At 46.0% G+C, this 27595-nt stretch overlaps 1 protein-coding gene across 2 annotated transcripts in view; it reads left to right on the forward strand.

Moving 5' to 3' along the window:
- The window catches only part of XPO5 (exportin 5), a 2857558-nt gene that overhangs the window by 671796 nt on the left and 2158167 nt on the right, over nt 1–27595 (forward strand). The gene's annotated exons all lie outside the window — the stretch shown is intronic.

Genomic DNA, 27595 nt, shown 5'->3' on the forward strand with positions numbered 1-27595 from the left:
CAAAAATCTTTAGGGTTTAACAAGTGTACTTCCTGTGGGCAGAAGATTCCTTTGTTGCCCACAGGGAGTTTGTTTATTGCTTGGGGCTTAACCATTTGAGAGGCCCTTGTGAAATCTGTAGTGCTTCCTGTCCTCGGGCTCTGGCGGATAGGAGGAGCTAGCTGGTGTTAAGGTTTGCTCCCTCCTTCTTGCATGTCTTCTACTTCAGGGGCTCAACCCTCTCCTAAAATGTCCAAGGAGTCCTGGGAGACCAGGAGAACTTCTCCCGTGCGGTCTTCCTCTGAACTGCCAAGAAAAAAAAGGCAAAATTGTCAGAACCGACTCAGTTGGCTCAGAGCTCTGTTGCTACTGCTTCTTCCTTCCCCGGTCATCACCTGTTGTCCTGGAGCGGAATGGTGCTTCTATGTCATGGGCTCTAATAGTTTCTGCATCTGGCTTGGTGCTGACAGACAATGTGTGCAGATCTCCTTCCTGTTCCCCCCATGAGATCCTGCAGACCTCCATTGACAACCTCTTCTAGGTCTTCTTGAAGCCTAACTTCCAAGGATGTCAACAAGCTCATGAGGCATTTTGTCAAGACACAGATCCAGATGGGGCTTGTGTCCGTTCCGTTCACATCTGTATCCATGAGAGTGTCTCCATTCCAACTGTTTGTTCATTCCCGATCCAACCCTTCATTCTGGAGTCATTGGTTCCCTGTGCTGTGGTGTCGGAGCTGATAGAGATTTCTTCTTCTTCACTCCCCACTTTCTCCCCTATCTGCTCAGCTCTATCTGCTTCAGTTCCGAGTGTGTCTTGGAACTATAGCATCAAAGTCTGTTCTGGGGGGGTGGTGGTGTTGATATCTACTCCGAAGGTGTCAGAGCAGTCTCTTCCCCTTGGAGCTTCAGCTTTTTACTGCTTGGCTCCGACTCCTCCCTTGGAGAGAGAAGTGGAAGCTCAAGCTCTCGAGGAAGTGTCTGCTCCGGTGGGACAGCTCAAGGTTGCTTGGAGCCCTTCCACTTTCAAAGTGGTGGAGAGGGTTCTGTACGTTCCTAGGAGGCCTTGCACCCTTACCCCCATGGAACCTCTGCCTATTCATACTGGATTTGTGTTTGAGGTCTCTGTACTGCTGCATGGGCAACTGGACCCAGAAAGCATCCACACTCTTTCTTCGTGGCTCTCCAGGCTTCTTCCAATACCTCCCAGGAGTGCCACACCGAGAACATCTCTCAGAAGAGGTTGTGTGTAAGAGGCACATCGATTCCCTATGGAATCGCTCCCTACAGATACTGATTTCAAGGAAGGAGAATGGTCTCCAAAATCACCATCCAACGAGGTCTCCTTTAGGGACATTTTTGAAATCCTTCACCAGAGGGGTGGCTGGTCTGCCCAAAACTCTTTCCTGGAGGAATCTGTACTGTGGGAGGCTTTCGGGTCTGGCCAGTCTACTACCTTGGCGTCCCCCACCCCGCCAACCCACTCATTCAGCTGATGTCATTGAGGGCTTGGAAGGAACCAGATACAGTGAAATGTGTCCCTAAATGCACAGACAAGATTTTAAGTGCCCCTTTTGATAAATCATTCTGGTCCAAGGTTTTCCCTGTAGATGCCATGGCTGTTGCGGCAGCCACCAAGAAGGAGCAGTCCCAGCAAAACTGTCCATCCCCTGAATAGAGAATCCTCGGTGTTGCACAGGTTTTGGAAAAGAGCTTGCACCTCTTCTAATTTTACCCTCTGGATGTTGAATTATTTGTTGCACTTTACCAGACTGCAAAGGGACTTGGTCAAGGAACTTTCTAGCCTGGTATCCAGGTCGATGCCTGCTGAGGAACAGGAGTTCTTTTCCTCCAGGCTGGCCACCCTACCTTCTTTAGCCAATGCGTCCATGAGTGTAATTTCTCGCTCTGTGGAGGGTATCTCAAGGGTGTCCGTTTCCGGCATTGCCATATATGATGCCATGCCTTGGTGAGTCTGTGTGAATTTGCTGAGCCTTTCAAACAGTCCTTTATTAATGCCCCTTTTGATGGCTCCACCTTGTTTGGTCCCACAGCCAGACGCATCTTATCCCAGAGCGAAAGGATGGTAAGACTCTCTGCTGTTGGAATCCAGTTTTTTTTATACCACAAAGGACCTTTTCCAGGAAGCAATGAGAGTAAGGCGACATGGCTTTGGAAGTTGCAGGGTCCTTTTCAGGACACTCAAGGAAACTTTTCCAGATGCTCAAGTAGATTTTCCCCCAGTGCAGAGGAGGATATAGTCAAAACAGAAGACACCGCCCATGCAGTCGAGGGGGTTTGCAAAATCCGAGGTCATGGGAAACTTTCCATTACAAGCCCTTTCAGTGATCTAAACAGTTGCCCCACTGCCTTCCTCTGGAGGCAGTTGGGGAACGTTTCTCATTGCACCCAGAAGCCTAGGAGGCCATCACAAACAACTGAGTGCCAAGGATCGTATCCTGAAGATACTTTAATATTCTTTTCTGAAACCCTCAAGTAAAGATGTCACCTCCCCGATGTTCCACCCAATCAGAGCGAGGACACAGCCCAAGAAGTAAAAAAGTTGCTACAAAAAAGGGTCGTCTTAGAGGTCCCCCCCAATCAAATTGGATCAGGCGTTTACTTCAATTTCTTTTTAGTACCCAAGAATACATGGGACTTGTGACCTATCCTGGATCTGAACTGTCTGAACAAGTTGGTGAAGCAAATGAAGTTCATAATGGTCACAATTCAGTCCATCCTACCTTTTCTGAAGATGGGCAATTGGATATGCTGTGTAGATCTAAAAGATGTGTACTACCATATAAAAATGGAAAGGTGCTCCAGGCGTTTCCTGCATTTCAGGCTGGGAGTCTGTCACTACCAGTTTATAGCTGTTCCGTTTGGTTTCACCACGGCCCCCAGGTTGTCCACAGTTTAACAGTGGATGTTCATCGTGTTTCACTGTTGCAGTCATGACTGTAGGGTTCTCCCCTGTCGGCAGGCAGTCCTCGGTCGGCCAGAATCCCAAAGTCTGGGTCCAGCGTCGGCTGTTCAGCCATGCTCCCTGACGTCAGAGAGCCAGGAGTACAAAGCTGACAGCCGACGCCATGTTCTCCAGTCTTTCTTGCCGTGCGGTGATATCAGTTCGCAAGTGCCGGTTGGTTGACTCCTGACAATTTTTTCTAAAACTTCAGTCCGAAGACTTTCTTCTCCTACTCAAAGCTAAGTACCCCGTTGTGGAAACTTTTTTTCTTGCTCCAGTCCGATGTCAGAAAAAGTTAATAATTGTATTTCATGTGGGAAGCAAATACCTCATAAGGATTTTCATTCTTACTGTATTCCTTGCTTAGACCCTGACCACGACATAGCTAGTTGTCTGTTTTGTGCTAGATTCAATCAACGTACGATTAAATGAAGGTACGATTTTGAATTTCATTACTTCGGTAGACGCTTTAATTACAAAATGTCGTCTGATTCTGTTCCGGCTACCGGAGTTCACAAACGACGCAAGGATAAAGACAGGTCTCCAAGGTCCAAATCGGACGATATTGTACAAGCAGAGCCAGCTTCAGGTTCGGCCGTCGTCAGTGAGGCACTTTTGCAGCCCCTGTCGTTGGCCATTTCGGAACCAATGGCCGAAGTGGACTCCCACGAGGAGCCAACAAGGCCTTTGAATATTTCTGTTGCAGGACCTTCGGACAATGCTCCTTCGGATGGGTCCGGAGCCGCTGTGCAGGTACCGGCTTCCGAAGGGGTTTTCAGGCCTACTCAGCTTCTAATAAAGGCAAAGACAAAGGCAAAGACTCCTTCAAAATCAAAGACTACAGCTCAGGCCTCTTCTGATCCGGCACCCAAGTCTCAGAAGCAGTTACTTAAGATGGCGGAGGATTTACTATGATTAGGGGTTCACATCCCCCTCCAGATAAAAGGCCAAGGCAGGAAGTGTATTATGACTCCTCTGATCAGGCTTCTGTTTCTTCAGTTTCTTCTTCTGACCAGGAATATTCTTTCCCTCCTTATGAGGATTCTGATGCTGAGGAATCCATTCCTTCAGCTTCTCCCCTTGAGGATTTCTCTTTTGGGGAAACTTTACATGAAATGAGGGAACATTTTCAGTGGGAAGGACAGGAGTACTCAGAATCTAAGAAAAGACTTGGGGATTTTCTTCTTCTTCCCCAACATAGACCCCTGCATATCCCTCCTATTTTGGATATTGTGGATGATGCTTTTTCGGAGGCTAACTTAATTCCGGACTTCTTTCCTCCAGCTCCTGCTAAGCCAGACAGTTATTATAGGGTTCCTGATTCCCACCAGTTTTTGTACAAGAATCCTACTGCTGATCCTGAAACCATTTCTCAAGGTCCTAAGGGGGTTAAGGCTGCTACTGCTAAAAATCCCATTCCCACTGAGAAGGATTCCAGATCTTTAGAAAGATGGGGCAAAAAAGTGTACACTTCTGCTACTTTATCTATTAGGGCTTTAAACTGTCAGTTTCATATGCTGAAATACCAGCAATTTCTCCTGTCTGTTTTAAAACAAAAGCTAACTTCCATTCCCGCCTGTGCAGATGATAAGGAATTACATGACTTAATGCATGCCACTGAACAAGTTGGTAAGCATGGTTTACACTGTGGATTTGATGCCTTGGAGGCTTCTTGTAGGGCTGCTGCCTCTGGCACAGTAATTAGAAGGCATGCATGGTTAAAGGAACAAAATTTGCCAGATCAAGTAAAAGCTAAATTATTGGATGCCCCTGTTCAGCATAATGTTTTGTTTGGATCTAAAGCTGAAGACGTGATTAAAAAGATGGAGGACAAGGCAAAATCCATGCAAACAGTTAAAGATTTCTTACAAGTACAGCCACCCAGATTTAGTAGGAATTGGCCTACAAAAAATTGGTCCTTTTCCAATTCAGACAGGCCTCAGAGGGGTTGATATAGACGCTCTTGAGGAAGGCCTCAAACGCAAGCCTTTTATAGACCAAGACAGTGGACTGCTTCCACCCCTAGGGGAGGAGAGGACAGGTCGCAAGCTCATAGGAAACAGACTCAATGGCTCCCTCTGTTGGGCTGCAGGAACTTCTTGCCTGGAAGCCCCTCTCGGAGGAAAACTTTCTCTTTTTCACCTAAATTGGACTCCTATAACCCAAGACAAGTGGGTTCTGGATGTGGTTTCAAAAGGTTACAAATTCCATTTTCATACCCTACCAAGGCCAAGCGGATGGCCAGATCTTCCAAGACATCAATGGTCAGAGGCCTTAAACCAGGTGGAAGCTCTCTTTGCTATGAAAGCCATAGAACTAGTTCCACTTTCAGAGATACGGGACAAGGTTTTTTACTCAAGGCTCTTTCTAGTCCCCAGGAAGCAAAATTGCTGGAGACCCATTCTGGATCTGTCAGTCTTGATCACTTTTCTAGAGATACCAAAATTCAAGATGCTTACTCTACAGCAGCTACTTCCAATGCTGACCAAAAATGCATGGATGGTAACTTTGGATTTAAAGGAGGCATATTTACACATTCCCATCAGGCAGGAACGCAGAAAATACCTCAGGTTCAAGGCCAGATCGAGGCAGTATCAATTCTCTGCCTTGCCCTTTGGATTGTCTGCTGCGCCCAGGGTCTTCACCAAATGCCTGGCTCCAGTAGTAGCTTATTGCAGACTCAAGGGAATTCAAATTTACCCTTATCTGGATGACTGTCTTATTCAGGCAGACAGCAAAGATGTCTTACTCCAGCATCTGGAGTTTGTTCAGAATCTTCTCAAGTTCCTGGGATTCACTGTAAACATAGTCAAATTTGACACCCTCACAACAGATAATTTTTCTTGGCGCTTCTCTAAACGCAACAACCCAGATGGCATTTCTGACATACGAAAAACAATTACAGCTGGCTTCAACTTTCAAAACCTTGGCAACTTTAACTCCGCTATCTGCAAGGAGATTCCTGCAGGCTTTGGGTTACATGGCCTCCTGCATCCTTCTCGTACCATATGCAAGACTACATATGAGGAAAATACAGTGGTACCTAAAAAGTGTATGGTCTCAGCATTGCCACAGTTTAGACATACTGATCTCAGTCCTGCCTTGTCTTCAAAAGGAATTCCTTTGGTGGTCCAAGGCATGTACTCTAAACAAAGGAAAACCCTTCTGTCTGCCTCCTGCCACTCTGATACTAACCACGGACGCCTCAGATTATGCATGGGGAGCCCATATTCAGGGCAACTGTCTGCAGGGCCTTTGGACAAAGGATCAGAAGCACCTGCATATCAATTTAAAGGAAATGTTAGCCGTTCAGAAAGCTCTGTTGGCCTTCAGGAATCTTCTACAACCAGGACAACTACTGATACGGACAGACAACACCACAGTTATGTGGTACATAAACAAGCAAGGGGGATCTCATTCCCTTCCCCTTTGCAGACTAGCCATGGATCTTTGGAACACGGCTCTAGCTTGCAATCTGGACCTTCAAGCACAGTTTCTACCAGGGAAGCAAAACTTCCTGGCAGACAGTCTGAGCAGAAACCTTTCGGACCCACACGAATGGATGCTGGACACCGAAATAGTCAAGATGATTACAGCAGTCTGGGGATGTCCTCACATAGACCTCTTTGCATCCCACCTCAGTCATCAATTGCAGATTTTTTTGCACCAGGACTTTCCACGAACAAGCTTGGAAAGTGGATGCACTATCATTCAGTTGGAGAAACCTCTCGGGATATGCCTTTCCGCCTCTTCCTCTTCTTCCACGGGTATTATTAAAGATCAAACAGGACAAGCCCAAGATGATAATCTTGCTGGCCCCAAATTGGCCTCGACAGTTTTTGTACCCAACACTAAAAAACCTTTGTTTGGAGCCCCCTTGGGTTTTACCACAGACTCCGAACCTTCTGTCCCAACACCAGGGTCAGGTTCTACACTCCCATGTCAAAACTCTCAGCCTGGCAGCCTGGTTAATCCAGAGTCTGATTCATTCTCTCCTACCCAAGCAGGTTATGGATGTCATTTTAGAAGCCAGACATCCTAGCACTAGAAAATCTTATGCAGGAAAATGGAAAAGATTTTGTTCCTGGATGCAGGCTCAGGATTCTGATCCTCTTATTCCTAACATTCCTCTGATTTTACTTTACCTGACAGACCTCTTACATAAGGGTCTCTCTTTCTCTTCCATAAAGATACATGCCTCTGCTATTTCTGCTCATTATAATACAGACCCTCCAATCTTTTCCCACCAGCTCATGAGACAGTTTCTCAGAGGAGCGAAGAACTTAAGGCCCCCTAGATCTCCTCCCATTCCTGCTTGGGATCTCAACTATGTTTTGGAAAAGCTCACCTTACCTCCTTTTGAGCCTGCTGCCACATCTGACATCAAGTTTTTATCTTGGAAGACAGCCATCTTGTTAGCTCTGACCTCTGCCAGGAGAGTTTCAGAGTTGCAAGCTCTTATGGCTGTGGAACCTTATATTATTTTTCATCAAGACAGGGTGTCTTTAAGGACTAATCATACTTTCATGCTTAAGGTGGTTTCCAAAGTGGCTTTAAATCAAACTATTCACTTGCCAACTTTTTCCCCACTCCTCAAAATAAAGGGGAAAGGATCTTACATTCCTTGGATGTACACAGACAACTACGTTTTAACCTGGACAGAACCAAGGACATCAGGAAATCAGAGCAATTGTTTGTTTCTTATGCTTCAAGTTCCCAAGGTAAAGCCATTTCAAAACAGACCATTTCTAAATGGATTGCTCATGGAATCGGATTTTGCTATTCACACCATGGAAAGCAAATCCCAGGGAGTATAATGACTCACTCTACCAGAGCTGCTGCCACTTCAGATGCCTTCCTCAGGGGAGTTCCTACCAAAGACATTTTGGAAGCTGCAACTTGCAGTTCAGTGCATACTTTTTCCAAGCACTATAATCTCCTTCTCTACTCTAAGTCTAGGGCAGGCTATGCTTCTGCAGTCTTACAGGGCCTTATAGCCGCCCCCTCTACTTTATGACCACCTCCCTTTCATTCTGCTTTGGGATTCAACCCTACAGTCATGACTGCAACAGTGAAACACTATGAACATAGTACAGTTGTGTACACTTACCATAAATGTAGATGTTCGAGTGTCTTCACTGTTGCAGTCTGGGTTTCCCTCCCTCCTGTCCCCTCTTATTTTCTTTTGTGTGGTTCCTTTTTTCACCCTTCTTCTGAGGTGTATTTGCAAAGGGTATGGGACCTTACTCATTTTGGAACTCCTGACATCTGGGGCAAGAAAAACTGGAGAACATGGTGTCGGCTGTCAGCTTTGTACTCCTGGTGCTCTGACGTCAGGGAGCATGGCTGAACAGCCGACGCCAGACCCAGACTTTGGGATTCTGGCCGACCGAGGACTGCCTGCCGGCAGGTGAGAACCCTACAGTCATGACTGCAACAGTGAAGACGCTCTAACATCTACATTTATGGTAAGTGTACACAACTGTACTTTGCAGCTCATCTCTGATTGCAAGGTCATCAGATATTTACATATCTGGGCAATTGGCTTCTGACCACTTCAGCCAGGCTCCCACTCCTTCAGGTCAAGATTTACTTTCTGAAGTTGTTCTAACCCTGGGGATAACTCTCAGTATACAGAAGTCTCAGTTGGACCTGGCACAAACCATAGACTTCATTGGGGCCTGCCTGGACACAAGGGCATCTTATGGTTATCTGTACATACAGGGTATCAGACTTGAGATTTCATATCAGCCAAATTTTGACCATTCCAAAGCCTCCAGCCAGTGTAGTTCTCAGAGGATTAGGTTCAGTGATGACCACGATAACCCTTCTGCCCATGGCATGTTTAAGGATGACCATTCTTTCTTCCATTTACGAATGCCACATTGACCACAGACTACAGCTTGGGATGTGGGGGGGGGGGCATTGTCTGGGTTGGACAGGTCAAGGCATGTGGACACCCATAGAGACCAAGTTGCATATCAGTGTACTGGAGATGAGAGCAGTTCTTCTAGTGTTGCAAGAACTCAACAGCTTTCTGTCTCTGGGTACTATTGGGATTCACACTGACCATGTTTGTTTGGCACATCAACAAACAGGGAAGGACCAGGTCTTACCCCCCCTATGTCAAGAAGCAAACGAGAGTGTGGCAGTGGGCAATTTCTACCAGCTGCTTTCTGGTAACAACATGCGTCCTGTCCTGGGTGAGTCTAAGATATTAGCCAACAGGCTCAGCTGAGTTTTACTGATGCCTTACAATTGGTTCTTGAGTTCGTCAATGGCATACGTGATCTTCCAGAAGTGGGATCAGCCTTGATGTGTTCTCTTTGCATCTCCTTTAACAAATGCAGCAGGTATTTTGCATTGATCCCTCCTTAGGAACAGTCCCCCAGGGATGCTCTAGTCTGTGCTTGGCCATCTGGTCTTCTGTGTCTTTCCTCGTCTATTGTTAATTTCCAAGTTTCTACAGAAAGCTGTCAGGTTGCAGAGCAAAGTAATCTTCATTGCCCCTTTTTGGCCTTGACAAACCTGGTTCACCTTTCTTTGGTCTCACTGAGTTTGCCCTCATTTGTGCTGTCAGGCCTTCGTCCGTAAGACACACCGCAGTCATCTGCACGCTTTGAACAGTTATTTAAAGAATCCGCATCTTAAACGCTTGGCGTTAGGGATGGAACAGTCGTACAGTTAGTCCATAAAAAACACATAAAAGAAAGCCAAGGTTTCCAGGCCTGTACTTGCTGCTTCCCCTCATCCGCCAGACATTCTTTTTGTAGCCGTTTGCCTGGAGGAACGTTCAGAGTGTGTCATTACAGGTGTAATGGGTGCCCCTTGGGAGGCTGTAGAACCTAGGGCAGAAGGCACATCCAGGGAGGGCTTGCAGACATTGCCTGCAGACGATGAGGGGGAATATGTTCTTATTGCTGCCTTCCAGTGCATCCACTGCTTCCCAGCAAACAGACTCTAGTCCTCTTTCTGAGACTAGGCCTTTCCTAGTGCCTACACCTTCTAGGCCTTCGCTTAAAAAGAAACACAAAACAAAAGCTCTCTTTCTCCTCCTGCTGAAAGCCAGTCTAATTGGTAGGCTTTTTCATTTAGGCTATTTAATGCCTTTATGGCCCTACGTCCTGCCATGCCTGTTTCACCACAGGCTGGTCCTCCTCCTAACAGTCCCAGGCCTCAGGCTGAGGAAATTATCCAACCTGAAGCTGAGGACTACTGAGGCTCCTCTTCAGAGGATTCTCTCTCCTACATCTCTGATGCCTTCTCTTGGGTGTGCTTTTTTAGAGGACAAATCTGCTGAGGCTGACTCCCAGGAGAGTACTTGACTGGTGGAGAGGCAATTTCTAAAACGAGAGAACATTTTCAGTGGGACTCTTCTGAAATGTCAGAGGCCCAGATAAGATACTATTGAGTTTCTGCAGATGGAAAACCCTGCTCCTTCTGCAATTCCTCTAGTGTTACCAGCTTTCTTGGATGCTTTTAATGCTGCTCACCTGCCCGTAGAGATCCTAACAAGGTTTTACAAAGTCCCTGAAGGGTCAACATTTTTGATAAAATGCCTGTTTTGCTGACCCTGCTACTGTCTTTCAGCAAACAGGCCTTCCAAGCTTCTTCCCTCCACCTCTGTTCTCACAGACAAGGACAGTAAGGCCATGGAGCGTCTTGGTTAGGAGGTATATACTTCTGCTACCCTGGCCTTTAGGACAGTGAATTACCAGACGCTTATGTCCAAGTATGCCTTGGCTCTTGACCCAGGCCACAAAGCTTTTAGCTGAGCTTCCTGATGCATCTTCCAGGGCTCAAATCTCCAGTCTAATTTCCGTGTCTTCTCAAGGTACTAGACTTAGAATTAGATGCAGCTGTCATGCTGCAGAAACCTCTGCCAGGTCTGCAGCCGCAGCTTCAGTCCTTAGAAAATATTCATGGTTAAGGCTACACCTGTTACCCGATGATATTAGGGCCAAATTACTGGATGCACCCGTGGATAACTCATTCCTTTTTTGGATCTTAAGTGGCTGAGCTGTTTAAGTCCCTTCAGCAAAAAAGGAAGGAACTTCATGATTTAAAACACCTAGTCTCTCCTATACCCAAATTTCACAGGAACTATTCTTCAAAGACCCAGCTCATGAAGAGAGACTGCCCCAGCTCCCCATGCCAGTACAAGAAAGGGCATTAGGAAACAGCAGACCCCTTCTAAGCCTGCTCAAACTCCTGTCCAGAAATCTCCTTTTCAGGAAAGACAGGTAGCCTGTGACTACCTGCTGCCACTGCCACCCCCCACCCCCAACTCCATTCCTCTGTCCTTAAGGTTCTCACTGTCTTCCAGTTTGACAGAACATCTCAGACAGGTGGGTTCTTTCCATCATGGAATAAAGGTTACTTTATGACCTGGATCATTTTACCTTCTCCCAGGTGGATTCTCCAGCCACCCAAATATCAACTTCCCCTTTTCCAGCCAGTCAGACAGCCTCCTTTCACAAGGAACCATACAACCAGTTCCTCTGGCAGAAAAAGGAAAGGGATTTTATTCCAGACTCTTCCTTTTTCCCCAAGAAGGCTGGATCTTGGAGACCTATCCTGGATATCTTTCTCACCTCAGTCTTTTCTTACAGGTACCCACCTTTCGTATGCTTACCCTTCAGACCATTTTTCCCGTAGTGATGCCTCTGGGATTTCTAGCCACCCTGAGCATAAAGGATGTTTACCTCTATATCCCCTTAAGGTCCAACTACAGGAAATATTTGTTTTGCTGTTGGTTCCTTACATTTTCAGTTCTCGACCTTGCCCTTTGCACTCTCTGGTTTCAAGGGTCTTCACCAAATGTCTTGCTCCAGTCATTGCTTATTGCAGGATCCAGGGGATTCATTTTTTTTTCCATACCTGGACGACTTTCTGATTCAGGCAGAACATTCCAGATCCTTACAGACCCAACTCCACCAAGTCATTTCAGTCTTGCAGGCACTGAGATTCAAGATAACCTTCCCAGAGTCCAACCTGAGTCCTTCCCAGGACCAAGTTTTCCTAGGCTGCAGGATAAGGACAGATGTCATGAGGGCATTCTGTCCACCCCAAAAAGTGGAAACCCTCGGACAGTGTCTGGTCTCCATTCTCAAAGCCACTGCTGTGACAGCAAGATAATCTCAGACCACTGGGTCATATGGCTTCCAGTAAACCCATGCTGCCTCTGGCAAGACTCCACATGAGAAAATTACAACAGTACCTGAAGTCCACATTCACCCAACACTTGCACCCCTTGGATTTTGGCATCCCTTTCCTTCCTTGCCTAAGGAAGGAGATTCTATGGTGGTTGAGCCAGGTCACACTCAACCCAGTACTTCCATTACCATAGCTTGCACCAGTCTAGCAGATGTACACAGATGCCTCAGAAGTGGGCTGGGGAGCTACTTTGGGCAGCTTGAAAGTGCACGGTACCTGGTCACACACCTTCAGGTGGGAACACATCAGCATCAGGGAAATGAGAGCTATTCTGTTTGCCCTGATGGCCTTCTTTCATGCTCTAAAACAAGGTACCCTGAAATTGTTCAGACAACACTACAGTTCTATGGTATGTGAACTAACAGGGTGGAACCAAATCCTATTTCCTCTGCAGACTTGCTCTCCAAGCCTGGGGTATGTCATCCCAACATGGAGTCTCCCTGCAGGCAATTTACATCCATTCAGCTCAGACCATTCCGTCAGACACCTTGAGCAGGTCCATGTCATAGTCCCACGAATGGATGTCACATGGATCTTTTTCTGGACATTGTCCACAGGGTTGGTACACCACAAATAGATCTGTTTGCCTCCCCTCTGAACAGATGGTTACCACTCTTTTGCACCAAGCTTTTCAGTCCTTTAGCTTGGGCAACAGATGCCTTCTCAGCCTCATGGAGGGAGATGTTTCTATATGCATTGCACCCCTTCCCATTACTTCAAAAAGTCATGCTGAAGATACAGCAGGACAAGCCAAAAATCTTGCTGGTGACTGCCTTTTGGCCAAGACAGCATTGGTCCCCCCCCTCCTTCTGCATTTAGCTAGAAGCAATCACCACAATTTACCTCACAAAGTGGACCTTCTCGCACAGGACAAGGGATCTCTAATCTGCCCCCACGTGGAATCTGAGTCTAACCCTGTGAGTGATAGAATTCTGATCCCTTCGAGGCACCTTTACATTAAGGACGTGCTTGCAGTCCTGCAGGAGGCCAGGAAACCTAATACCAGGAAATCTTATCTGTCTAAATGACAGAGGTTCTCCATGTAGTGTCAACAGAGACAGCTAGATCCATTAAAACAGAGGTCCCACTAGTGCTGTCCTATCTGTGTGAATTATTCCATGTAGGGTTGGCATATTCTTCTGTTAAGGCACACACTACTGCTTTTTTCAGCCTGTCTCTTTATCCTCCTCTAGCATCCCATTTCCCTTCTAAGTTATTGCTTGAGGGAGTACTACACCCGAGACCCCGTATGAGGCAGATCCCTTTTCCTTGGGATCTCAGCTATGTTCTAGAAAAACTCGCTGTTGCCCCATTTGAATCCGCCTCCAAGGCTTCTCTGAAACTTTGTACCCGGAAATCTTTACTCCTGGTGGCCCTCATATCAGCCAGGAGAGTGTCAGAACTCCAGGCCCTCATGGCAACTCCTCCCTTCCTCATCTTCCACAAGGATAGGGTGACCCTGAGGACCAACCCCTCCATTATGCCCAAAGTGGCCAATGAATTATCCCTAAATTAGGGTTTTCACATGCCCACCTTTTTTCCTCATCCCCAAAATGACAGTGAGAAAGTCTTGCATTCCTTTGTTCACAGACGGCTAATATTTTTACATCAGCAAGACTAAGGCCTTTAGGAAATCCGACCAACTCTGTCTCCTTCCACCCTAGAGTATGGGAATGGTGGTGACAACGCAGACCGTTTCTGTTTGGATCTCCAAAGCTATATCCTTTTGCTACACATTCCATAGGAAATATCAAGTCCAGAATTAAGGCCCACTCTGCCAGAGCCATAGCTTCATCTGGGGCAGTCTTCAAAGGATTGGACACTGCTTCCATCCTTGAGGCAGCTTACCTGGTCATCTGTACACATCTTCACTAAACACTAAAAGTTGGATCATGTTTTCAGATCCTGAGTGGGGCTTGCAAGAGCAGTACTTTCTGGCTTTGTGGAGAGGAGCTATATGCCACCTTCCCTCCTCTTCTCTGTGAGCTATGGCACTCACCCAGCAGTTAGAGTACTGCAACATGAGAATAGAAGGACATAGAATAGTTTGTGTAAAATGTTGCCATAACCATAGATGTCCTTCTCTTCCATGTTGCAGTGTTCATTTTCTCCCACCTTACCCCTTCTGTCCATATGAACTGTCCTTTCCTGGGTGTCACAGAGCCTATACAGCTTTGAGACTGGGGTCTGACTGGTGTGTACAGTTCTGAGGAAAGGTACATGCAGACATCACTTTTATGGCCCGCGTTCCTAAGCATTTAGGCATCCTACCTACCTAACAGTGACTAGAAGCTTTTGTATACTGGCCAGACGTTCGGGTAGCAGGAGAGGAAACCCCAACAGTTGGAATACTGCAGCATGGAAGAGAAGGACATCTATGGTTATGGTAAGGTTTTAGACCACTATTCTTTAAATGTTTAACGGTAGTTGGGTGTTTTGTATTTACACGTGTGTGCTATCTGTAATAGTGTCTGAAAACCAACTGGTTTCAAGTGATGCACTTCTTGTGGGCACAAGATACCTCACACTGATGCCCACAAGAAGTGTGTGTATTGCCTAGGCCCAGGACATCTAGATGTGGAGTGTTGTGTGTGCGGCCTTTAACCCCCCCCCCCCCCTAAGCTTTAGCCAACTGCTGGAACAAGCTCATTTTAAAGGGCTTGTTGCCTGCTCCCTCCACTTTTGGGGCTCAAAGCCGTCTTAAACATGCCGGCTGCAAGCACCCCTTCTCTGAGTTCTTGGATCATGGTCGAAAAGTCTAAGGTCTTGGATCAATTGTCATCAGATCGAGCACCTCCAGAAAATCTTCTGATCCAAAGATTTCTTCAGGTCAGTCAGCCGCGTCTCCTAGTGTTCTTTTGAGGCAAGAGTCTGATCCAAAGGATCTGTTGGATCTGTCTTCCTCAGCTCTGAGCACCTCGAAGATGACTTTGGATACTATTGTGATATCAGGATCCTTGTGTTCCTGGCAACTCCTCCTCGGATTGTAGGTCTTCAAATCTGGCGGTTAGGACCCTGACATCAGCCCTCTAGGTGGAGCCAATAGCCCCAGCTGTTTCCTCGAAGGTCCTTCAAATCGTAGCCAAGACAAAACATGCTTCCTTGGCTTTTTACAGGTCTTCCCAAAGCTTCATTGAGGCCAGTATGGACAGAATGATGCAGAAGTTCCTCAGGGTGCAGATCCAGATGGGAGACTTGCCATCTCTGTCTCGTCGCATATCTGAGAGTGCTCTTTTTCTCCTTCCATATAGACTCTTTTTCTGATCTGATCCTTGGTTTCGGTGTCCCAGGAGCCTGGGTACCCGAGTCTGTCAGATCTGAGGTAGTCTCCTTCCTCGACTTAGACTATATCCGTGACCAGCACTGCTCCGTTTGTCAGATCAGTGCAGGTCCCAGATTTGAGATGTCGACGCGAACTTTAGGGGGTTGACCTCTGCTCTGAGTTTGCCGAGTCTATAGTTTCCCCTCAGGGCTTCAGCCTTTGACAGCTTGGGTCTGTTTCTTTCGGGAGGCCTCATATCCGTGGGTGGTTCTGCTCTTCCCCCCCGGGGACTTTTCCGAGGGAGAGGGAGGGTGACTTCTTGGGCTTGACAGCCTTCCGGGTTGCAGAAAGTGGTTTCTTTAGGTTGAGAGAGTCATCTCCTCATACCCAGGGTCTGCCCCAACCTTCATCTGATCTGAGCACTGAGCCCATCGTTCTTGTCCTAGGTCAGCCTGCCCTGAGGAGCTTCCAGACTACTTCCCTTCTGGGAGTCCCCCTGTCTTCTGACAACTCCCCAGAACACCCCACTGAGGAGGTCCCTCGAAAGAAAGTGTAAAAGGAGGCACATAGACTCCTCTATGGAGTCCCTCACAGAGGACTCTGATTTCGATGAAGGAGAAGGATTTCACCTGGTCACCACCCGAAGACATCTCCTTTGATATTCTAGAACTTCTCCAGCTGAAAGGTGGATGGTGTTCCGGTAGACTTTCTTGACTGGCCTGTTTACGTCCTGGGTGACTCCCCTGGCAGATGAGCTGATAGACCTAGTCTCCAGCTGAGCCTGGAAGGAATCCGACATGGTCTGGCCTATTACCAAGTGCCCAGATAAGTTTCTAAGTCCACCTTTGGATCATAGGCATTAGAGTAAAGAGCTCCTGTAGATGCCATTGTCGTTGCAGAAGCTGCTAAGGAGGAGGTGAGGTAGAACAAAGTTCCACTGTCCATCCACCTAACAAGGACTCTAGAGTGTTGGACAGACATGGAAAGTGCATTTACGCCTCTGTTACCTTCACACTGAGGTCATTGAATTGTTTGGTGCACTTCACCTGTTTGCAGAAAGACTTGGTTAAAGAATTATCCAACCTTCTGAGACCGTGTCAGAGGAGGACTTGAAAAAGGTCTTCCCCCAACTGGCTACTCCTTTTTTTTTTTTTCGCTAATTCCTTGATGAGGTATATTTTGCATGCTGCGCAAGGCACCTCATGAGTAGCTTGTACAGGCATAGCCATCTGGAGACGTGCCTTAATGTGGCTTTTTGACTTTGTGGAACCCTTCTGGGTATCCTTCATTAATGCCCCATTTGATGGGTCCTCTTTGTTTGGACCTTCTGTGAAAGACGCATTAACCTGCAGTGAGCAAGAGGGAAAGACCTTGTGTGCTGTGGGGATCAAGTTTTCTACTCCTCAGGGGGCCTTCTCAAGGAACTAACGAGGAGGCAAGAAAACATGGTTTAGGAAGTCTTAGGCTATTTTCAAAACTCACACAGGGATACTTCCTTCAGAGGCGGGGGTGGGGGGTTTCAGTGGCAGGCAGGGTCCATAGAATCAGTACTCCAGGGAACCTTTCCTTGATAGTCCGTTTCAGCACTCCTGAGCACTGCCTGACTGTCAATTTCTGGAGGCAGTTAGGGGGTAGTCTGTCCCTGCGCCCAGATGCCTAGACAGGTATAACAAACAGTACCAGGGAGTTGAACATAAAATCCGGAGGCTATTCTATTCCCTTTTCTCTAACTCCTCCAAATCCAAGGAAGAAACTCCCCAGCATTCCACCCAGTCAGAGGGAGTACGCAGTATGAGAAGTTTAAAAAAAACTTCTACAAAAAAGTCATCCAAGAAGTTCTGACTGAACAAAGAGGATTTGGAACTTTTTCTTGCTTCCTTTTAGTGCCAGAAAAGACAGGGGACCTGAGACCTGTTCTGGATCTCAGCAACTTGAGTCATTTCATCCAGAAGTCAAAGTTCTGAATGGTTACGGTTCAGTCCATTCTGCCACGTTTGCGCAAGGACGATTGGATGTGCTCCGTGGATCTTCAGGACACGTGCTATCATATCAAGATTGACAGGTGCTCAAGAAGGCACTTGCGCTTTTGGCTGGGAGCCAGTCATTACCAGTTCAGACTGCTGCCCTTTGGACTTAAAACAGCCCCCCCCCCAGGTGTTTACCAAACATTTGTCAGTCATAGCTGCTCACCTGAACCTAAAGGGATTCGAGGTGCTTCCATATCTTGATGATTGGCTCCTTACTGCACCGACAAGGCATCTTCTGCTACAGACAGGAGATTACCTAGTGAGAATTTTGAACCACTGGGCGTTACAGTAAACGTAGCAAAATCGAATTTAAGATGTGTTCTTAGGAACACAATTTATTTATTATTTTATTTATTTGCAGTTTGTTTTCAAAGATGGTCCATTGGGCTACAAGGCGCCCATTTTCAATGGAGTCCTGGGGAGAAAAGCTTCAGAAAAATACAAATACATAGTACAGAAAGAGCACAAATCCATAATGTACATTTCAGTTAAATGTTAAGTACATATGTTGTATAGTACAAGCCCGTATTGCATGATTCAAATAGATTTTACATAATACAGACATAAAAGATTTTCATTAGGAAAATTACATCAGGTTAATTCAGTGAGTAGTATTGTTTTTTTTTTTATTTTTTTATTAGGGATTTACAATGAGGTAAGGATGTAAAACTTTAGGAGGTAGTGACAGGCAACAAAGTGGAAAGTTAGGAAGAAAGTGTGATAGAATTTGGTTGGATGAGAGCAGCAGCATTTCCATTGTGATGTAAGGTGCGAGTGCAGTGAGGTTTAAAACAAGGAGAGACTGCTGGTGGTGCAAATGGGAGAAGGGAGTGAGTTCCAGAGGTGTGCAAGAGAGGAGGACATCAAATGATTCCCAGCAGGATGTGTTGGTTTATGTCATTTAATTAGGTTTTGGGAATTTTATGCATTTCAAAGGTGTTTGCTAGGGAAGGGGCAGAGAGATGGGTTATGCATGAGTGTGTGTGCTTGGATGAGCTGGTTATATGTGAGGAAGTTTGGTAATTCTAGCCAACTTAGTTGGTAAAGGGAATTAAAGTGGTGAGAAGAGTCTCTATGACCTGCCGCAAATTTGGATATTTTGTTATAACAAGATGAGAGTTTTGTTTTGAGGGAAGATTGTAGGCTGGTTAAGATAGATGCACCATATAAAAGGGATGGGATGAGGAATCCCATCCCATTTATATGGTGAATTGAGTTCAACAACCCAATGTACTGGCAAGGACGCTACTTGTATTTTATCTTTGAGACCGCATGCTAAGGATTTATTAGGTCTCCTGCAGCCAACAGCGAAATTAGTTCTACAAGCTCTGGGGTCATTGGCAGCTGCAATTGTTCTAGTCCCCTTAGTGAGGTTCTTTGAGAGTTCTCCAGTGGACCATAGCAGTACACTGATCCATTGTTTGTCACTTGCTGTCTACTCCCATAAAACTATCTCTGATCTGCAGGAATCCTCTACAGTAGTGATTGCAATCGCACCATGTCTGGGCAGCCCCCCTTTCTGGTTGGGAAGATGGTCCAAGGCATGTGGTCGCCTGTGGAGACCAAACTGCATATCAGTTTCCTAAAGATGACAGCAGCCCTCCTTACATTGCAAGCCTTCCAGGACATTCTCCCTCTGGGGATGATTAAGATTCACACTGACTATATGTTAGTAGTCTGGTACATCAACAAACAAGAAGCGACCGATTGTGCAGGGAATGGGCGATATCTTCAGACCGTTTTCTGATTTCAACACACATTCCAAGGGTAACCAGCGCTTTGGTGGCGATCTCTTTGCCTCTCACTTGAACTTAGTGCAACAAGTATTTTGCTCTGATCTCCTTGAAGGGGAAGTCACCAAGGATGCTGTAGTCCATAATTGGCTCCCGGGTCTCCTGTATGCTTACCCCCCCACTGCTGTTTATCCCGAAAGTTTTGCAGAAAGCCATCAGGTCGAAGAATTCCTTAATCCTTATTGCCCCTTTTTGGCCTCGCCAGGTGTGGTTCCTCTTTCTTTGCTCTTGCCTCAAGTGTCCGCCTTGGATTCTAGATCCCGTACAGGATTTTGTATCTCACCCATCTGAAAGACCGCTTTCTAATCTTCATACTCTAAAGCTAATCACATGGCTTCTCCCATTCCAATAATTTTAAGAAAGTCCAGGCTCATTCCTTCCATTTGTGATTCTGACCTTTCAGGAAGCTTCCACTAAAAAGACCTACAATAGTAAGTGGAAGAGGTTCTCAATTTTATGCATCAAAGGAAAATGTTGATCGTTTCTCAACATCCACAGTGTCAATTCTCTTTTTTGTAAGCGCACTCTTTCAAGAAGGAGCTAGTTTCTCCACCAGCAAACTCCAGCTGGCTGACCTATTTAATTTTCATTCTGGGAAGAGAAACTAGTTTCCTTTTTTCTTCCAAATTATGTAAGGCTTTCATGAAGGGAGATTTTCACCTTAGACTTCCAATAAAATATACTTCTGCCCCTTGGGATCTCACAGTGGGTACTACAAAGCCTTATTCAAAAACCCTTTGAACCAGCAGATTCTTGTGACATGAAATTTCTTTCTTGGAAAACAATCTTAGTAGCTATTACTTCCAGTAAGAGCATACTGGAGCTTCAGGCTTCGTCAGCCAAATGTTCTTACATCTTTCACAAAGATGAGTATCCTTAAGAACAAATCTATCTTTTATGCTTAAGGTGGCCACAAAGTCTAACATTAACCAATCCTTGCAGATGTTCTTCGTGTTTCACTGTTGCAGTCATTACATTTGGGTAATCTGCTGGCAGGTTGCCCTCAGTCGGCCTGAATTCCAAAGTCTTGAGTCCTGCGTCAGTTGCTGACTCCTCTTCCATGACATCAGGTCGTCAGGGGTATAAAACAAGCAGCCGACGCCATTTTCTTTAGTCTTTCTTGCCGGGCGGTGCCCGAAGCAGAAGCGTTTCGCAAGTGCCAGTCGGCCAACTCCTGAAATATTCGAGTTTGCAGAACCAACGTCTTCACTAAAGCTAAGTACCTCGTTGGGAAAACTTTTTTCTTGCTACATACCGATGTCAAAAAAAGTTAATTGTATTACTTGTGGGAAGCAAATACCTCATAAGGATTTCCATTTATACTGTATTCCTTGCCTAGGCCCTGATCATAACGTTGCCTGGCTGTCGGTTTTGTGCTAGATTTAACCAACGCACTGTTAAGCGTCTGTATATTTTTGCCTCAAAGCAGTTTGGAAACCGATTTAACTACCCAGAAATGTCGTCGGATAGCAATCAGACTACCGGAGTACATAAAAAATGCAAAGAAAAGGACAGAGACAGTTGAGGTCCAAAACTGACTAAGTTTCTCCTAAGCCAGTCGCCACTTCCCCTCTACTCAGTGATGCGCTTTCGCAGCCCCTGATACCCGCTACTTTCTAGTCTCAGGCCCCTACCGACACCTATGTGGAGTCCGGCATGCCGTGAGATACTCAAAGTATTGGACCCACGGATGTATCTCCCTCAGATGGGTCCAGAGCCGCTGAGCAGGCACCGGCTTATGAGGATGCATTCAGGCCTCAACAATTTTATATCAAACCGACGACAGCTGCAAAACCAAAGACAAAAGCAACTTCTAATTGTAAAAAAACGACGCATGAGCCACGTGCAGAGGCCTCTATGCCTAAAAAACAGATGATCAAAATGGCTGAAGACCTTTATTACCTTGATCAGGGGTTCCCATCCCCCTCCATATAAGAGGCCTAGGCAAGACATTGATTATGAATCTTCAGATCAGGTTTCTATTTCTTCTGATTAGTCTTCTGATGAGGAATTATCTATACCTCCCTATGAGGATTCTAATACAGAGGAGTCTATAACATCTGCATCACCTCCTGAGGATTATTCATGTGGAGAAACCTTGCATACTTTGAGGGAGCATTTTCACTGGGAGAGTCAGGATTTCTCAGAATCAAAAAGGAGGCTCCGGGATTTCCTTCTCCCTCAGCACAGGCCTTTAGCCATACCCCCTGTTTTAGACATTGTGGATGATGTGTTTTTGGAGTCCAGCTTGACCCCTGACTCCTTACCTCCGGCTCCCAGCAAGCCTGACAGATATTACAGGGTTCTCTGACTCTCACAAATTTTTATTTAGAGAAACTGCTGCTGATCCTGAAACTATTTCACAGGGTCCAAAGGGAGTTAAGGCCTCAACAGCCAAAAAATCCTACCCCCACTGACAGATTCAAGGGCACTGGATAGATGGGGAAAAAAGGTTTATACATCGGCAACTTTGGCAAGTAGGGCCTTAAACTGCCAGTTTCATATGCTAAGTATCAACAACATGTTAGGGGATTGCTGAAACAGAAAATGATGATGATTTCTGAATGTGCAGAAAATAAAGAATTGCAGGAATTATTACATGCAGCTGAACAGGTTGGAAAGCATACTTTGCAATGTGGTTTTGATTCCTTAGAGGCCTCCTGCAGGGCTGCAGTTACTGGATCTGTGATTAGGAGGCATGCCTGGCTAAAGGAACCAAATTTGCCTGATCATGTTAAAGCTAAATTACTAGATGCACCTTTACAGCATGATACTCTGTTTGGTATTAAGGCAGAAGAGGTTTTAAAGAAAATGGAAGACAAAGCAAAGTCTATGCAACCTGTAAAAGACTTCTTACAAGTGCAGCCACCAAGATTCAATAGACACTGGCCTACAAAAAATTGGTCCTTTCCAGTGTCAGACACAGCTCAAAGGGGCAAATCCAGATGCCCTAAGTTCCAGATACCAGGCACAAGATTCATACAGGTCAAAGCAGTGGGGCACTTCTACCTCCAAATCTGGAGGAGATAAAGCGCAAACCTGCAGAAAACAGTCCAAATGACTTCCCTCTGTCTTTACCAAGCGCTTATCTTTTCGCAGCACCCTTAAAGGGAAAATTAGCACATTTTGCTCAAAATTGGCAGTTAATAACCCAGGACAAGTGGGTGGTAAACACAGTATCACAGGGATACATATTCCATTTCCATACTCTGCCAATGGCAAACGTTTGGCCAGATCTGCCAAAAAAAAAAAATCAATGGGCAGAGGCATAGAAACAGGTTATGTCCCTCGTGGATATCGGGGCCATTCAGCCAGTACCAGAACAGGCAAAAGGACAAGGTTTTTACTCGACTGTTCTTGGTACCCAGAAAGGACAAGGCCTGGCGGCCAATACTAATTTTATCAATTTTGAACACATGCCTGGACATTCCAAAATTCAAAATGCTGACATTGCAGCAACTTCTGCCCATGCTGGGCAAGAATGCTTGGCTGGTGACATTAGACCTAAAAGAGGCATACCTGCATGTCCCAGTAAGGCAGTCGTGCAGAAGATACCTCAGATTCAAGGCTGGCTTAATACATTACCAATTCTCTGCACTGCCCTTTGGCTTATCTACTGGGCCCAGGGTCTTTGCAATGTGCCTGGCACCAGTAATTGTCTTTTGCAGACAAAGGAGTATACAGATATATCCTTACTTGGACGACTGTCTCATTCAAGCAGAGAACAAGGACATTCTTCTTCAACACCTGGCGTTTATGAAAAGGCTTCTAACATGCCTAGGGTACACAGTAAACAAAGTAATCACAACTGGTACCCTTTCCAAAAGATAATTCCTGGGTGCAAGCTTAAATACAACTGCCCAGATGGCTTACCTCACGCCAGACGAGCAACGGCAACTGACTACTTAGTTCAAACTGATGGCAACAAAAACCCAGTTATCTGCAAGACAAATTCTGCAGTCTTTGGACTTCATGGCATCCTGCATCCTACTGATTCCATATGCAAGACTGCATATGAGGAAACTTCAGTGGTACCTAAAAAGTTTATGGAGTCAACGTTGTCACAGTCTGGAAACAATGATTCCTCTCATTCCCGGCCTACAACAGGAGTTTCTATGGTGGGCAAAGGCATGTCACCAAAACATGGGACGGGCCTTCACTCTACCCCCTGCCAGCCAAACCTTAACAGACACATCAGATTATGCCTGGGGGGCCCACATGGCGGGAAGATGCATTCAGGGCATATGGACCCCAAAACAAATGCATCTACATGTCAACCAGAAAGATATGCTAGCTGTTAAAAATGCCCTTACAGTCTTCAAGGACTTACTTCATCCAGGACAACTACTGATAAAGATGGACAACACCACGGTCATGTGGTATATAAACAAGCAGGGGGGCACGCACTCATACCCCCTTTGCAGATTAGCCATGGCACTGTGGGACACAGCTTTGACTTACTAATTACATCTTAAAGCTCAGTTCCTGCCAGGAAAACAAAATACTCTGGCAGACAATTTAAGCAGAAAACCTTATGGATCCTCACGAATGGTAACTAGATCCACAAGTCTTCAACATGATAACAAAGAAATGGGGGAGCCCAGACATAGATCTGTTTGCCTCTCCTCAAAGTTATCAATTGAAAAGATTCTGCACAAGGACTTATCACAGACAAGCATGGAAAGTGGACGCCCTATCCTTTAGTTGGAAAAACCTATTAGTTTACGCCTTTCCTCCTCTGCCTCTTCTTCCCAAGGTCCTCCTAAAAGTCAGACAAGAGAAACCAAAGATGATAGTAATTGCCCCGGACTGGCCCCGCCAATACTGGTACCCAATCCTAAGGAACTTGTCTCAATACCCAGCTTGGACCTTACCTCAAAGACCTCAACTACTGTCCCAGCAAAACAATCGGATCCCGCACAATCAACTCCAGACACAGAACCTGGCAGCATGGTTGATCATGTAGTTATACAAACACCTCTCTGTAAAGCTGTGATGGATGTAATTTTCGAAGCCAGAAGGCCTAGTACTATAAAATGTTATGCTGACAAATGGAAGAGATTCTGTGCTTGGAATCAAGCACAAGGAACTGATACAGCAGATCCAAATATTCCTCCGATATTACAATACTTCACTGCAATGCTTGACAAACGCCTATCTTTCTCATCAATTAAAATCCATGCCTCTGCCATTTCAGCTCATTACAATATAGAGCCACCAATCTTTTCTCATCCTTTACTAAAGCAGTATCTTAGAGGAGCCAAAAATGTAAGGCCTCATAGAAGATCACCAATACCTGCATGGGATCTCAATTATGTGTTGGGAAAGCTCACCCTACCTCCATTTGAACCAGCTGCTACTGCTGATATAAAGTTCTTATCGTGGAAAACAGCTCGGATACTAGCAATTATTTCAGCAAAAAGAGTCTCAGAGCTAAAGGCCCTCATGGCTGTGGAGCCTTTTATCATATTTTACCCAGACAGGGTGTCTCTGAGGACAAATCCAACATTTATGCCTAAGGTAGTTTCCAGTGTGGCTCTTAACCAAACTATTCATCTGCCAACCCTTTTATCCAAATCCACAGAACAAGGGGGAGAGAATTCTGCATTCCTTGGATGTACACAGACAGCTAAGTTTCTACTTGAGCAGGACTAAAGCTCTAAGAAACTGAGCAATTACTAGTGACATATGCTGCAGGATCAGAAGGAAAGGCTATTTCAAAGCAGACTATTTCAAAGTGGATAAACCACTGCATTTGTTTCTGCTACTTACACTATGGTAAACCTGTGCCCAAGGGCATTGGCCTCATTCCACCAGAGCTGCAGCTACTTCAGCAGCCTTTCTCAGAGGAGTACCAACCAAAGATATTCTAGAGGCTGCTACTTGGAGTTCTGTTCACACCTTTACAAAGCATTATCATTTGCCTCTCTACTCTAACTCCAGGGCAGGCTTTGCCACTGCAGTTCTGCAGGGCCTTATAGCCGCACCCAATGGTGTTTAGCTCCAGCCCCCCCAACCATAGCTTTGGGATTCTACCCAAATGTAATGACTGCAACAGTGAAACACGAAGAACATAGTACAGTTGTGTACACTTACCATAAATGTAGATGTTCGAGTGTATTCACTGTTGCAATCCAGGTTACCCGCCCACCATCTCCCTTTCATTCTGGAGTTTATTTCATTCTCTATCTTCTACAACCTATGTGATGTATTTGCTTGTAGATGAAGGTAAAGTTTATATGGATGCTTGTATATATAGTTTGTATACATATATATTTTTGCTACCTTTTTGGGGGCACCTGACATCTGAGACAAGAAAAACTAAAGAAAATTGCGTCTGCTGCTTGTTTTATACCCCTGATGACCTGACTTCATTGAAGAGGAGACAGCAACCAACGCAGGACCCAAGACTTTGGAATTCAGGCCGACTGAGGGCAACCTGCCAGCAGATTACCCAAATGTAATGACTGCAACAGTGAATACACTATAACATCTACATTTATGGTAAGTGTTACACAACTGTACTTTGTCTCGGAGCCGACTGCTGTTACCGACCCTGCTCTTTTTCCTCCTTCAGCCCAGATTGGGCCTTTATAGCCGATGCTGTCGGTACCGACTATAGTTGTGTCCTCGGCTCCAACACCCCGAGTTGTTGTCTCAGAGCTGAGCTCTGCTCCAATACTGTCGGTGCCGTCGTGTCTAGGGTCCGAAGTGCTTCGGTCGGGCCCAAGGGAGGACACTTGGAACCAAACCTGTTTGGTGCCAAGTCTTCCTCTTGGTGCGTCTGCCCGAGTGAGCTCGGACCCTACATCGTTCTCTTGAGCCAATTTCCTTTGGAGCCATCAGCACCTACGCTGTCCTCCGAGCCGGGGCGTCGTTCGGAGCCGGAGGAATCTGTCTTCATGAAGATGAGGGGCATGTTGGATAGTTCATCCGTACCACATAGGAGTATCGATGCTGTACTCCCTCAAGCGCGGACTACGGTCTCAGCATCCTCTCTCCCCCAGGATGGTAGAGGCTCACAGCCCTAGAACCCCCATTTGGGTGGTCCCCGATCTTCCGAGACCTCCCCAGAAGACCCTGCTGAGGAGCCCCCTCAGAGGAGATCATGTAAGAGGAAGCATGTAGACTCTCCTGATGAGTCTGTCACATCTGACACTGACCTCGATGAGTCAGAGGGGTCCCCTAAGTCGTCCTCTGAAGATGTCTCCTTTGCATACATATTGGAGATCCTCAGGCAGAGAGACGGCTGGCCCACTGTTACCCCTTCCAATCCCAGGCGCAAGGTTATTATAGGCCCAAGCAATGGGGTGCTTCTACCTCCAAAGCTGGAGAAGATAGATCACAAACATACAGAAAACAGTCCCAATGACTTCCCCCTGCCTGCACCAAGCACTTATCTTCTGGCAGCACCCTTGGGGGGAAAATTAGCACTTTTTGCTCAAAATTGGCACATTATAACCCAGGACAAGTGGGTTCTAAACACAATGTCACAAGGCTACAAGTTCCATTTCCATACTCTGCCAAAGGCAAACGGCTGGCCAGATGTGCCAAAAAATCAATGGGCAGAGGCACAAAAACAAGTCTCATCCCTCATGGACATGGAGGCCATTCAACAAGTACCAGAGCAAGAGCAGGGACAAGGATTTTACTCGAGACTGTTCTTGGTACCCAGAAATGACATGGCCTGGAGGCCGATACTGGACCTGTCTATTCTGAACACTTTCCTGGATATTCCAAAATTCAAAATGTTGACTTGGCAGCAGCTTCTGCCCATGCTGGGCAAGAATGCTTGGCTTGTGACTTTAGACCTAAAAGAGGCATACCTGCATGTTCCAATCAGATAATCACGCAGAAGATACCCAAGATTCAAGGATGGTTCAATGCATTACCAATTCTCTGCACTGCCCTTTGGCTTATCTACTGTGCCCAGGGTCTTTACAAAGTGTCTGGCACCAGTAATTGCATTCTGCAGACAGAGGAATATAAATATATCCTTACTTGGACGACTGTCTCATTCAAGCAGAGAACAAGGACATTCTTGTTCAACATCGGGCGTTAGTGAAAAGACTTCTAACATGCCTAGGGTACACAGTCAACAAAAATAAATCAAAACGAGTACCCTCACAAGAGAATATTCCTGGGTGCAAGCGTGAATACAACTGTCCAGATCGCTTATCTCACGCCAGACAAAGGCAACTTGACTACCTTTTTCAAAATGTTGGCAACAAAGGCCCAGTTAGCTGCAAGAAAAATTCTGCTGGCATTGGGGTTAATGGCATCCTACATCTTACTAATTCCATATTCAAGACTGCATATGAGGAAACTTCAATGGTTTTTTCCCCCCCAAAAAG

This window comes from Protopterus annectens, chromosome 1.part0 (genome assembly GCF_019279795.1).
Source record: "Protopterus annectens isolate FY-2018-M chromosome 1.part0, PAN1.0, whole genome shotgun sequence".
NCBI lineage: Eukaryota > Metazoa > Chordata > Ceratodontiformes > Protopteridae > Protopterus > Protopterus annectens.